Source organism: Homarus americanus, unplaced genomic scaffold (genome assembly GCF_018991925.1).
Source record: "Homarus americanus isolate GMGI-L3 unplaced genomic scaffold, GMGI_Hamer_2.0 scaffold50959, whole genome shotgun sequence".
Lineage (NCBI taxonomy): Eukaryota > Metazoa > Arthropoda > Malacostraca > Decapoda > Nephropidae > Homarus > Homarus americanus.
In genome coordinates this window covers 457985-472592 of record NW_024738769.1, presented here as the reverse complement: position 1 = coordinate 472592, position 14608 = coordinate 457985, and the positions used below count along the sequence as shown (strand labels likewise).

The following is a 14608-nucleotide window of genomic DNA, read 5'->3' as shown; positions in this document are numbered from 1 at the left end:
TTTATTGACCTTACAAAAATGATTAACAGATCATTTGTTTAAGAACTCGTGGCTCTTTCGCGGTTAATGAGGGAGGTACCTGGCTAAATCCCCCCCTCACCCTCCCTCACCCCCTCACCCCCCCCCTCACCCCCCACACACACTTCATCTCTGTTATCTCACTCAACCCTCAATTTGGTCTTGTTCAAGTGCTCGAGAGGTGTGGTCAAAAATGAATGGAGAAAAAGTTTGGTCTGGTAACCCAATAGGGAGGGGAGAGGTGGCGGCTAGAGGGGGAGGTGAGGGGACGGAAGGGGAGGGTCTTAAGGTGAGGGGAGGGGAAGGGAACGGAAGAAAGGAGAACACAACTTCACACCTGTTGGAAACTAAGCTGCACACCTGCTAAACACTAAATACACACGTGCTAAACACTAAACTACACACCTGCTGGAAGCTAAACTACACACCTGCTAAACACTAAATACACACGTGCTAAACACAGAATTACACACCTGCTAAACACTGAGCTACACACCTGCTAAATACTAAACTACACACCTGTTAAACACTAAACTACACACCTGCTAAACACTGAACTACACACCTGCTAAACACTGAACTACACACCTGCTAAACACTGAACTACACACCTGCTAAATACTAAACTACACACCTGCTGAACACTAAACTACACACCTGCTGAACACTAAACAACATACCTGCTAAACACTAAACATCACACTAAACTACACACCAAACTACACACCTGCCACACGCTAAACTACACACCTGCTGGGAACTGAATCCAGGAAAAATCCTGAAATTTGAATAATAAAGTTTAGTTTAATTTACATAACTGACCCGGTGGGGGGGGGGGGCATATTTGTAGTGGTTTAAAAAATATTACCCATGAAATATATCTGAGTTGGGTGGTATAATCTACAACACTGGTTTAATCTACAACACTGGTTTAATCTACAACACTGGTTTATTTCTACAACACTGGTTTAATATACAACACTGGTTTAATCTACAACACTGGTTTAAATCTACAACACTGGTTTAATCTACAACACTGGTTTATTATACAACACTGATTTAATATACAACACTGGTTTAATGTTTACATCTGAGGAAGCGACTCGTGTCTTTGGTGACGGACGTAAACATTAAATTAACCATTAATTGTTTGTTTACCTGTGTTATATATTGAATCAGTGTAAACTTTTATGATAATTTGACGACTCATTATCTACCCACCTACCTACCTGTTTTCTGTTTTTCTGTTTATCGTCTAAAAAGTCCAATTGTTTACTAATTTCTGTACTGTATTGTATATGTAAACAAGTCCCACATACTGACATGAATACCTGGTGATATATTTAGTTTGGGAATTCCACACAACCTTACTTAAAACTTTCCTCAACTCTGTAAACTATAAGGAGAAAATACTTGAAACACTGAACCGAAAAAACCACACACGGGGGCTACCAAACACAACCCTAAGCCATTCTTGGTGTTTCATATTGTTTCGTTCTCATTTCATTATGGTGTCAAGATGCAGCGATATGTGTCAATGTGGATTAACGTGGATCACTTCTGTTGATTCGCTTTCATTTGTCTCAGAGGTGTTTCAAGAGAGTTTTTTTTTGTTATAAAGGAATTACGCCACAATATGTTAAGTTTGTGGGTATTTTAAGGGAAAAGTAATGACTAACTGAACCAGAACTGCAGGGAGTGGAGTATGATGACCCCTTCCCTCGCCTGCCCTCCATACCCACACGACCTTCCCTCTCCTGCTCTTCATATACCCATACTCCTTCCCCTGCACTCCATACCCACGCTCTTTCCCCTGCTCCCCCCCCCCTCCCCATCCCGCCGCCTCTCTGGTAAAAGTGATGGTAATTGTGATAATTATGTGTGTGCTGCAGGCGGTAAGGGAGGCCACCATGACTCTACAGTAGTGTGTGTAAAAGTATATGCTCATCTTAACACTAAATACCAACTAGAACCATCAGTTTAATGTTACATATATATATATTTTTTACATTATTTTATCATCATTGTTGTTGTTATTTAATCGTTTACTAAATAGACGCATTCGCCACTACACACAAGACAGCTTCTCGGTGGTCACCTAGAGCCAGGCAGTGTTATGGTGTAGCTGCTGTCAGTTTTGTTCTTTGTTGAAAACTTTTAATTTATTTAAATAGCAACTAAAGTTAACATTATTCGAGTTAATCAATTCACTTAAATAATTTCTTTATTCTTTTCAGATCAGGACCTGGAGACACGTAAGTTACCGTTGATGTCGTTTTTTCTCATACACACTCATGCATATATACTGTGTGCGATGGAATGCTTGGTATTAATCCGTCTAGTTGACAGCAATATAATAGTAACAATCACAATATTGCCGGTACAAAACAGACGGTGGTGATGGTCTGTGTGATAATGGTGAGAGTGATGGTGTACAATATGATGGTTATAGTTTAGTTAAGACAGACAGCCAGCACAGTGTGTGAGGGGAGCTGATCAAGATGGTGTGGGGACTAGAGACTGGTCACACGATTACTGGTGCTGGAAAATAAAAGTTTTCCCTAAAATAACAAAAAAAATGAAAAGACAAATCACCCATGAATATATTTTAAATCAAGTTAAGGTTATTATAGTAGTTATGGAGGACTGAAGGTGACGCTGTTGTAGTGTACGGTGACGGTAGAGGGCGGGGCGGGCTGGGTCCTTGGTGGTCAGTGTTTGTGAAGTGGTAGTGGTTGTTGAGACGTCTTCTTCAGTAAACAACGGTAAAAAGTGTCTCTCTATATTTACAACTCGTGTTAAAACTTATAAACAATAATGTTATAAAGAGAGTAATTATCTTGTAGTCAACTCGTGTGTCACCCGTCAGGTATTCTGCCTACGTCACTGCGCCTGTTGGTCGTGTAGTCATTATGTAAACAATTATAAAACCCAATCAGTTATTATTGTTATTAGTTTATATTATTATTGCCGTTATTATTGTTGTTAATTTATATTAGTTTGTCGTTTATTAATTTATATATATTTATCCTCTCATTTTCCAGTCACGAGTCGAATTGATCAGTCCTGTAAACCAAATCAGTAATAAATAAGTCGTAAAAATACCAATAATTGACGTCATAATTGAGTCATGATCTCGTTACTCTAACAATCATACATTAAAATAGAAAAAAAAATAACTATAAGGAACAATATTTACACCTGCAATATATTTACTGATTATATAAGAGTATTTAACCACGCTAAGGGTATTTGTTTTCTCAGTTTATATATTGTTGTGTTACGGTTGTGTCTACCTAAAGATGGTCTTGTGAAGCATCTCCGTTTCCTCAAGATTTGTTCTATTAGCCATTCAGAGAGCTTGATGTACTGGCCACTCAGAGAGCTTGATTTACTGGCCACTCAGAGAGCTTGATTTACTGGCCACTCGGACAGCTTGATTTACTGACCATTCAGAGAGCTTGATTTCCTGGCCATTCAGAAAGCCTCCCTAGTTACCCACCCTCTCCCCTAGTTACTCACTGCCTCCCTTCTGCTCTGGTTGTACCATAACAATACCGTCCCTCACCCCCTCACCCCGAGGGTCCTCTTCACTAGTGGGGGGGGGGGGGGCTGGATAGAGGGTACAAACTCCTCCCCCCACCTTTCCTGTTCCTCTCCCGGGGTAGCACCAGACACCTCCCCTCACCTCTCCCCTCAACTTCTCACTTGCCTCCCTCTCCCTGGGGTCGTAGGGAACACCGCCCCTCATACTCGCCGCTCCCCTCTGATAACAAGTGGTGTACCCCCCTCACCCACCACCAGCCACCTATGTGGGGCCCAGCTGGGTCACTGGGACAGTTGGTGCTGTTAGTTACACCTGCTGGGAAGGGAAATGAACCACCTGTACGAGGCTCAGCTGGACCAGATGGTGCTGTTAGATATCCCTGCCAGGTGTTGAAGACGAGCCACCTGTGTGAGGGATCATTTGTGGAGATAGACGCCAAAGGTGACAACACCTGTAGGGGAGTGAGCGATACACCTACTGTGGGAGGCAGGTAACACGGTCCTCTCATACAGTACTGTCGCAGCTTATAAGCGTATCAGTTTCTCTAGATGAGGTACTGATCTTCCAAGACAGTAATGTTTGTGAAAATAATAAAACTAACTGTATTGTCGAGCGTGTGTGGTGAAAATCTAAGCGTATCAGATCGGATTTAAATGTGTTGGTGCGGACGTACTTCAGCAGACACCTGGAGCCTGTCACCGGCAGTACAGTGAACACAGCCTGGCCTCTGCGTCACGTCCTCCACACACGCGAGATACAAGAATCTAAACATGAAGAGGTACTGTCTAGCTCACCTACTGCACCTAAGGTGACCCAAGGTCCAGGTGTTGTGAATCACCATTACCTGGGAGATTGTCGGCATATATAAATAAATAAATATATATATATATATATATATATATATATATATATATATATATATATATATATATATATATATATATATATATATATATATGGTTATCAGCATATACCTAGATCACGCGCACCTATAGTGATTTACTTGTATATATATATATATATATATATATATATATATATATATATATATATATATATATATATATATATATATATAGGTGGAAGCCGTTCCTTTGTAATGTTCCGGTCGGCACATTTTATAGAGACAGTATTTGATAACATTACCTCCCGTAAATGACAGTGAACTAGCCCAGGCTACCTTAACTCTTTACTCAACTGGCAATAATATGCTCCGTTAAATGTCCACTTAAACTTATCCGAAACTGAATGATTGTTGTAATTTTATCTTATAATTCATTACATTCCGTTATTGTGTCCGAATTAATAATTAATCTTCCCCGAACGAGAGCAGGATATTAATGAATCCTTGTGGACCATCCTCAGTGTGAACTGTGATGTGGTTAACACTTTACTTACAACTCAGCAGAGACAATGATCTTCCTAGTTGCTTCAAGTTGTCTGTAACCATCGACTCTTAGAACACGGATCCAGCCTTGTATCCACTTGGCCGCCAGTTTAATTATAATATCGATGTACAGTTCCCTTCACTTGTGCGTTTACAGGGGCTCATCAGGTTTTGTGCAGTGTGGCAGCCTTGTGTTTGTTTACATTCGACAGAAGAAAACTAGCAATAGTAAACATAACATGGAATAATAAAAAAAAATACCCCAATGTTAATGATTTGTGGAATGTTTATATGACGAGCCCCTGTAAACGCACTAGTGAAGGGGATTGTAAGCGCTTTGAACTGTTGTCTCAGTAAGTTCACCTTACAGTTCTGTGGATATTTTAAGTAGACTGTGATGACTCCACTTGTATTTACATCCGGCTGACTGGTGACTGTTGACTGGTGGAAGCCTTCTGTGGGTATTACTGACAACTTATTATCATTGAAGAGGATTGTGGACCGGAGCTCTTGGCTGATAGAGTAACAATCCTGGTGGTAAATGGGTGTACAATCACTGCCAATATTCCCTCAACACTTGGCATTATATGGTAGCTACACCTTCTCGTGGGTACTGTCGTTAGTTGCTGGATGTTGTTTTTGGTTAAGAACTGTGCAAAATACTTTCTCTGTAATAATATGAAGGAAAACTTGAGTAAAAAGGTTTCTGAATCCCAATCCGCCTGACCCGACCGCAATCCGTCTTACCTGATCGCATTCCACCTTACCTGACCGCAATCCATCTTACCTGACCGCAATCCATCTTACCTGACAGCAATCCGCCTTACTTGACCGCAATCCATCTTACTTGACCGCAATCCATCTTATCTGACCGCAATCCATCTTATCTGACCGCAATCAGCCTTACCTGACCGCAATCCATCTTACCTGACCGCAATCCATCTTACCTAACCGCAATTCGCGTTACCTGACCGCAATTCGTCTTACCTGACCGTCAAGATGTTAACCAAAGTGTCTAGACAATTTTGGTTTGTGCCCGTTCAGATAGTTGGTTATTTTTTACTCTTATACACGTCAATATATATAATACATAATATATACTGTTCCATCATATACTTTTTTCTTTGAGTATTTATTCTTTAATTTGTTTGTAATTACGTGACCGTTAGCCAAATAATATACCAGTAATGACAGTTTTATTTGCATGTATGTGACGCATTAACTTATATTAGTCTATTAACATTATTATCGTTATCGTCACCGCCTTTTTTTTATTTTTAAACCGTAATGACTGATAAATTATACTTAATGGTCATAGTGTAATCTGGCCCGGTAGTGTGGAAGTTCGTTTGGCGATATTTTCTAACAGTCATTGAATATATTACACGAAGAACAACAACACACACACACACACACACACACACACACACCAAACACGTCAAATGGATCATTCAGACACATCCCATTATGCCTGCCAGAGGATTATAATAAGTATATATATATATTTATTTGTATATCTTTATCATCATCAATGACTTCTTTGTTGTATATTTCTATTATCATCTTCATCAGTATTTGCATTATATTTTTGAAGGCTTGATGAGGTCATATTGTGTGATCAGATACATTCATTATATTGTGGTATATAACCTGCTCTCACACGCGGCTGGATACAAACTGCTCTTACATTTTCACCAGGTTTTGTTAGTGGACCGTAATGAAATATGACCCACGTATTAACACGCCCTTTTGTAATACTTTTTTTTGTTGTTGTTGTGTAAATATAAACTTTTCAGAAGGCTTATGTTGGTAGACGTATAGAAATTAGCGTTTAATATGCTAGTGGCACTGATATCACTAAACATGTGTTGGGTAGGTGGTGGGGAGGTCTTGGCTTAATCGTATACATACATGGGTGACGTACACAATTACCTGGTTAAGAACTTACGTGTTACAAGGTGACTAATTTTACACAAACGTACACGAGGTGGCCAATAGTACACAGACATACACAAGGTGGTCAATAGTACACAAAAACGTACACAAAGTGGCCAATAGTACTCACAGACGTACATAAAGTTGGCCAGTACAGATTTTAAGATGTACTGAGTAGTTCTAGGTGTTACTGAGGCGCTAGAGTGTCTATGGGAGGCAGTGCAGGTAGACGTTACTTAGGTACAAAGTGAGGATAGTTATGCTGACTGTAGCTTCCCTGTACATGTAGTGTTGGGTACTCTTAGCGGTGCTGGTACTCTTATTATTTTATTTAGGTTTCCTTTATTTACTGAGTGTACTGGGGGAGACGCCGGCTTATATTATTATTATTATTATTATTATTATTATTATTATTATTATTATTGTTATTATATTTTTTATTATTTTATTATTATTACTACTACTTATTGTTGTTGTTTATGTGCTGCACTACACCTCTCCACACCTTTATTAGTGGTGGTCAGTTCCTTGGGTAGTACAGTATCGCCTCACGTGTTAAGATGGGCGGTGTGGGGCCAAGCCTGTGTAGAGAAAATTCATCAGTTGAGTGAGTCTAACTTATTATTGTTTATTTTATGGTCGATTTGTTTTGTAAAGTATAGGTTAGGTTAGGTTAGGTTTCTCAGTTTTGTGAAGAAGTATGATGGCTGGTATCTAGGTTTTAGGTTTTAAAATAATGGGTCAGAAGCCAGTCGTACCTTTGTCACCGTCAGCTTACTTTAATGTTTTATTTATATGACAGGTTAAGTGAGACGATGTACCGTATACAGTACTTACACGCTGCAGCTTGACGTGTAGCAAAGTTAATACAACACTGTCATCCACCGAGTTATGTTCTCTTTGGTCTTGTTTGAGTTGTTGTTTTTCTGGGTTAGTTTTCTCAGGATCTGCCATTTTGAGTGAATAATAATGATAGAGTAATGACTAACTAGACACCGGGTGTATACATTCACTTATAGAGTTGTTTACGGTCCAACTCCTGGGTGACACAATGTTACTGTTAAGACTCGACCGTCGCCCCGTGATAGGGTAGAGACGCAACAGAGCGCGATCCTAGGGATGTGATACACTACTACTATTTCATATTATCGCCTGGGGAGAAATATAATAACAATAAAATACAGGTTGAGTGAGTGGTGAGGAGAGTCCGTGTGACGCCCGACCGTCCATGTCGACGTGCGGTGTGTCGTCTACCGTAAACACACAGCGGCTGGTATTATCAACCTCCTGCCCGCCTCCTGGCCCACCCTCTGCCACTACCCCTTGCCCGCCCCCTCCTTACCCCTGCCCCGCCCTCCTTACCCCTGCCTCCGCCCCTCCTTTCCCCTGCCCGCCCCTCCCCTGCCCCTTCCTTACCCCTGCCCCTCCTTCCTTACTCCCCCGCCCCTCCTATCCCCCCTACCCGCCCCTCCCGGATTTCTCGGGGAAGTATTCTCGCCAGTAATGGTTTGGGTCCCTGGAGTGTGTTTGGGTCGTGGATTTGGCCGCGTTGATGCTGTTTGTTAGTTGTTGTTGTTGTGTATTTGTCTTAGGCAGAAAGAAATGAACAGTTCGAAACCGGTTCCCTTATCCCTGAGGTGGTGTGGTTTTTTCTTGGGAGTCAGCGATCTGTTAAACACCTGGTCTATGATGCTGTCCAATACTACGGGGGAGAATATTACGTATTGTTGAGTTTTATTTATTCACCTTAACACAAAAAAATTAACCTTTTACAGAATGAAAATGGTAGAGCCTTGTGTTCTCTCATTCAGAAGTATTGTTATTTATTTAGTTATATTTTTCCCAGGAGTGATGACGTTTGGTTGTTTACAGGTGATGCAGCTTCAGTCATGACCGAACATAGAGATAAAGTGGCGGTAGTTGTATTATATCTTAGTTAAACTTTTTTTTTGTTTATTCGCTCGGTCTGTATTCTGGACACCTAATACCTCCGCTTGTGGAGTCAAAATATACACTGAAAGATTGAGCTGGTGAAAAGTGTAGTATGGTGTGTGTGGCGGGCGAGGGCAGCTCTCAACACGCCAGTCAGTTTTTCAGCTACATGTCTTCAGGGGGAGTGTGGTGTTCGCCTCAGTGAAATACTTGTTGCCAGCCAAAAACATAGATTGTACATTTTTCTCAGTGCAACGTCGCTTCCAATACTCAGTAAAGCAATTGGAAATGTATTTACATGAACGATTTCCTCTAAAACAAAGCTATATAATCAAGAACATATATTGCAGTGTGACTGTCAGAGTTAAATTACATTCTCCTCGCGCCGTGAAATTTGATGAGTTTTATGTCGTGAGCAATCACTTCAGAGTAATGGTGCGTGTGCCCCGTGCAATCACTTCTCAGTAATGATGTGTTCCGTCGCTGCCAGCTGCTCTTCTCTGCAAAGATTTCTTTTACCTGAAAGAGGTGTGCCAAAAATACCCCTAAAAATATCTTGCCATCGTTGTTTGGTATGTGTATATTATCTCCGTCAATCACGGCGAGGGAGTGAGTCGGGTGTTGTTTCAGTCAAAAGGAGAGTTCCCTCACTGTTGTGTATTGACTCAAAAATATTAATCAAATGTTCTCGTTACTTGATATTCAACATTAATCAAAAGTTGCAACCCAGGGCGATTCACAGTATATATGAAATACATTGTCATTTTTCACTTGATAAAATTCTGCAGGTGTGTGTGTGTGTATGTGTGTGTATGTGCATCTTGCTGCTTGTGCGTGTATTTTCATATTGTGTGTGTACTTGTGTTTCTGTACGAGTTTGTATGTGTCTGTATAAGTTTGTGTGTATGTTTACTTTTGTGTATTTAAGCGGTATTTGAAACTAAAGGTCAGTATTTTTATTATGTTATTATATAGTATACGGTGACTGTAATGGTGTCTTCTGTTGAGGAGAAATTTAAGCAGCCTGCAGAAGCCACCATGAAGCACTCGACTTTTATCCCCGACAAACTGATACCTGATGTATTACAGTGTATAGGTTGATGTGTCATATAACCTCAGTATAACTATAAAAAATAACAGTTGTATGAATGTAAGATACAGCACAAATACATTACCTCAGGGATTTTGTTCTTTGATGGTAATGAGAAAATCGTCGTGTATTGAACCCTGACCTCAAGGGTGATGGCGGTGGTGGTGTTAAAGATGTTGACTTCTAACTTGATTTTGATGTGGGGTTGATCACTCGAGCGTAACTACTCTAACAGGTAAACAACACGTATCTGTGAGTTCTTTTGGAGGTCTTTTAACTTGTACAATTATGATACTGTTTTGAGAGTGTTATATTAGCATTCATGGCGGATAGAAGTCACAACAACGAAAAGATAAATAACAAAAATTAATCACCAGGAAGATTATCAGGAATTTTAAATGGCGTTCTCATAGTTGTTGTGTTATCAGTATTATTTTATCAGATGGACTGCATATGGTGTTATCTTCCAACCTATCACAAACATCTTGATTATTTCTATGATTAAAAAAAAACTACTTAAAAAGAGATTGTATTACATATTTAACTTAATAATTTCAAGATAACTTAATTAACTGTGTAAGGTGATAGAGTAGGTAATACAGTAATACAACTTAACATACACCATGCATTAAGACACGAAATACTGTACCTCTCCTGTATTTCACTGTATTTTAAGTCACTGTATGTTTAGTTAACGTAGGGTTTTATTTCTGTAAGTGAATGTTGTTAGTAATAAAAAAAAACCCACTTAATTTAGAACATTCAAACCAGTAGACGTATTTGGCGAATGATAAACCTTCCTTCTCTGATAAACCCGCCGCACTTCATCATAAAGTATGCACTATCTCCCAGCAAAATGTAAACAATGACACGCAAAAAATATCCAGTGCCACCATTGTCATGAATATTTTTTTTTTTTTTACAAACTTTATCGCAATCCACGACGGGAAAAAAAATATTGAAATTCCTACAGAGCACAAGAGAACCAAGCACAGATAATCAGGGTGGTAGTGTCATCATCCTGGTCAGGTGTTGTTGATCATGCGGGTCTTTGGGAGAAGAGGCTTCCGTAGATAAGGGGAGAGGGAGGGTTCAAGAAGGTTTATGTAGCAATTTTAACACTACTAAAATTCGACTTTGCTGCCATAGGTGAAACATTTGGGAGATGTGATCGACGATGTTTCTGTGACTGTTAAGGAAGAACACAAGGGTGAATCTAATTATCTCTGCCAGGTCTTGTGATATATGGGACCTGACCACGACCATACGAGTCACATTGGTCTTTTTGGTTTTTATTTCATATTTTACTGAGGTGTTTGTGTGTTGGGGTGTCACTCCTAGACAGACATAGTGGTGGGGAGGTGTATGTTTGTGTCGGGTTATAATGGTGACTGTGGTAATGTGTCACCTAAGATGGTTGTAATTAAAGGAAAACTACACAAGGAGCTGGGTCTTGTTCTGAGAGACCACTTTAAAGCGGGTTGACATAATTGATCATGTATTAACTTATTCAGTAGCTTACGTTTGTGGGGAAGTTAGTTGACAATGACACACTCGACCAGACCTTGAAACATATGTTGCCGTGTTTGGGTCCCTCACCTCACACACCTGTACCCGTTACCCGTCGGTATTGTTGATGTGTAACAAAAACCCTCACTATCATGGCCTCTGTCCCAAACTGAGTCATTTTCGGTCTATATCATCGGAAATATTTAATCTAATTATCCGAATATGTACATTTGCATGTTTGTTGGCGTCCACTTATTATAATTGCATAAAATTTGCTTAACTGTTTTACATCAACATAATTAATATTTTTTTTACACAGCGTGAATATTGTGCAACAATAAAGTTTGTGATCATTTTGTTACATTTCATATTTAAGAATATTATTATTTTTTAAAATTTCAAACTATATTTGTGATCAAAAGCTTACGGCAATGATTACTTAATTAATAGACACGAGATCCTCTGTTCCAATAGAATGTGTTATACTTTATAGAATATAAAAATATATGATACAAAGACGACTGGCGGAGTGAGGGGGGGTGGTCTTAAAGATCACTGGAGGAGAGTTACCGCTACCACGGCCCCAGAACCCAGTTTTCTCTGAGGACTTAAGACATGATGCGGGGGAACTAGCTTGTTTATTATGATATTGGCGGCACCCAAGTGGGGGAGGGGGGGGACTTCCACATTTTTTATTATTTTCTTAACGTGGCCGCATATATATATATATATATATATATATATATATATATATATATATATATATATATATATATATATATATATATAGTATAGCGTAAGAAGGTTAGTAATTATACTATTTCATCAACAATTAAAAATTTTGAGATAAAACTCTCCAGGAAAAAAAATCAAGCTTAAATTATTGAAATGGTGAAAGACAATTTAAAAAGTTAGGTTGCAAAAACCTCATTAGACAATAATAAGTCCTTAAAAATTCTTTATTAAAACTATTAAAATTATTAATAACTATATACATATATAAGGAAAAAATATTTAGAACGCCAGCCACAAATACCGTCTATTATCTGCGATGCAATATATATATATATATATATATATATATATATATATATATATATATCACAGAGTCAGAAACAATATCACAGTTGTAGTGTTCCTCAATGTAACTCCTTTTGCAACAAATAAAGCAGTTTTACAGAGGGAGTCATGCACAAGTGTGGCCAGTTCACCACATCAAAAATAACTGTTGGCCACTTGTGTATAACAACACTAGTTTAGCAGCTCACTCCCCTCTATACCTTTTCATTTATATGGTAATAAAAGTCTGCTCGCGTAAATATCAGTGGTAAAAAAGTACATATTTGCACAAAAGCAAAATATTTTTGTCAGATACGTTTCAAGGGAAAACTAGTGAAAACTGAAGTAAATTTGTACTGGTAAGGAGAGCACCATCTCTGGGACAGCGGCAGTGAGGTGGAGGGCGGCCTGGCGACCGCACGCCATCTTCCACCTCAGTCAACACTATCCTGTAAACACACTCGCATCTCTGCTCCAAGAAACTCGCTAAATTATTACATTCTTCTTCCCGACTCCTCTTATTACTCGTGTGAAAGATAATCGTTGAAAGTCGGAGGATATTAAAATATTTTGAAGATAAACATGCGATTCTTTTTCCAACCATCTTCTGTTATTCTCGTCCGTCTCCCTGGGTTCATATATGCAGTACTGTACTGTACATGTTTGAGGCTCGGGCTCACGCCGGTGTGCATCGATGGAAATCCGATTATCAGTGTTTTGTGTGTACATCGAGGCACATTGGTCTGAAATATCGGCAAAAATTACGGAAATAAGAATTTTTGGGTCTTTTCCTAAAGAAAGAATGTGACAACATATGATAGTACATTAAATAAACATGACAAAGCACAGTATTTATATATATATATATATATATATATATATATATATATATATATATATATATATATATATATATATATATATATATATATATATACACACGTGAGTTTTGTCTTTTAGAGTTTGCTTCTGTACATACAGTATTCAATAAAATATTTATATACATAACTTCTTTCCTATTTAATTTTTTTCCATTATCCTGTTTCATATTTTAATAATTTAATATATATTTTTTTTTCACTGATAATAAATCAAGTCATTTATTTGCAGAAAAAATGTAAGACATTTGGGAAAAAATTTGAACTTGAACTCAAATGTTACATATAAATGAGAAGAACAGCGGCAGGTGAGTTGTTAACATGTTGACGACCAGACGACAGTGCTAAACCATTCATGACCCCAGACGACACTAACAACCTAACCTAACGATCCTAAAATAGGTATGGTAGGTTGGTGTGGTGTGTTGCCATAAATGGTTTAGCATCGTAGTCTGGTAGTCAACATGTCAACAACAAACCTGCCGCCGCTGCTTTACCTGTGAAATACTAACTCCGTGATTCCAGGTGATGTTTGTATAATGTTAAAAAAAAAATAACACGCTGGATAAAGGAAAATAAAACTTACTGGTAACGTCAGGTTTGAACATATTTACATTTTACTTATTTCCTGGGTTGAGCATATGGAAATAAAGTGTTTCTTGAAGGCATATTCTTGTGTAGTATCAATCAGATCAATCATCTAACTCATTATAACGTTGAAAAGAAAACACACACACACACACACACACACACACACACACACACACACACACACACTCAAAATACAGCTTTGGCAAACGTTAGGTCCTATACCTCACACATCATTGCGTAACATCGACGGGGTAACGGTCAAATATAAAATTAGAGGTATTCCCCTTAAGGAATCTCGTCTACTGAGCACTTGAAAGTTCTAACTATAATACATAACTCTTAATACTAATTGTGAATCGATAGTCCTCCCTTGACATTTTTTTTTATCAGTTATCGTACAAAAAGAAAATAATGGGAAATTTTTATTTGTGTTAAAGCAACGGAACAAAATTTATACAGCGTAAATATATGTTTTTCTCCCTCTTTAAAATAACAATAAAGACGATCATGTGACGGGTCGGAATGACGGGCCAACATTATCGTCAACACACACCACCGCCACCCTTCTCCGTCCTCCTCTTCCCTCCCTTCCCTCCTCCTCCCCTTCCCCTCCTCTCCCCTCCCTTCCCTCCCCCTCCTCTCCCTCCTCTCCCCCTCCCTCT

At 38.8% G+C, this 14608-nt stretch overlaps 1 protein-coding gene across 1 annotated transcript in view; it reads left to right on the top strand.

The window, feature by feature from the left end:
• Positions 1 to 14608, top strand: part of LOC121874349 (zyxin-like) — a 202662-nt gene that overhangs the window by 48721 nt on the left and 139333 nt on the right. The window contains exon 3 of the mRNA XM_042378474.1: positions 2256 to 2273. The gene's annotated coding sequence lies outside the window, so the exon portion shown is untranslated. The remainder of the gene's footprint in view (positions 1 to 2255; positions 2274 to 14608) is intronic.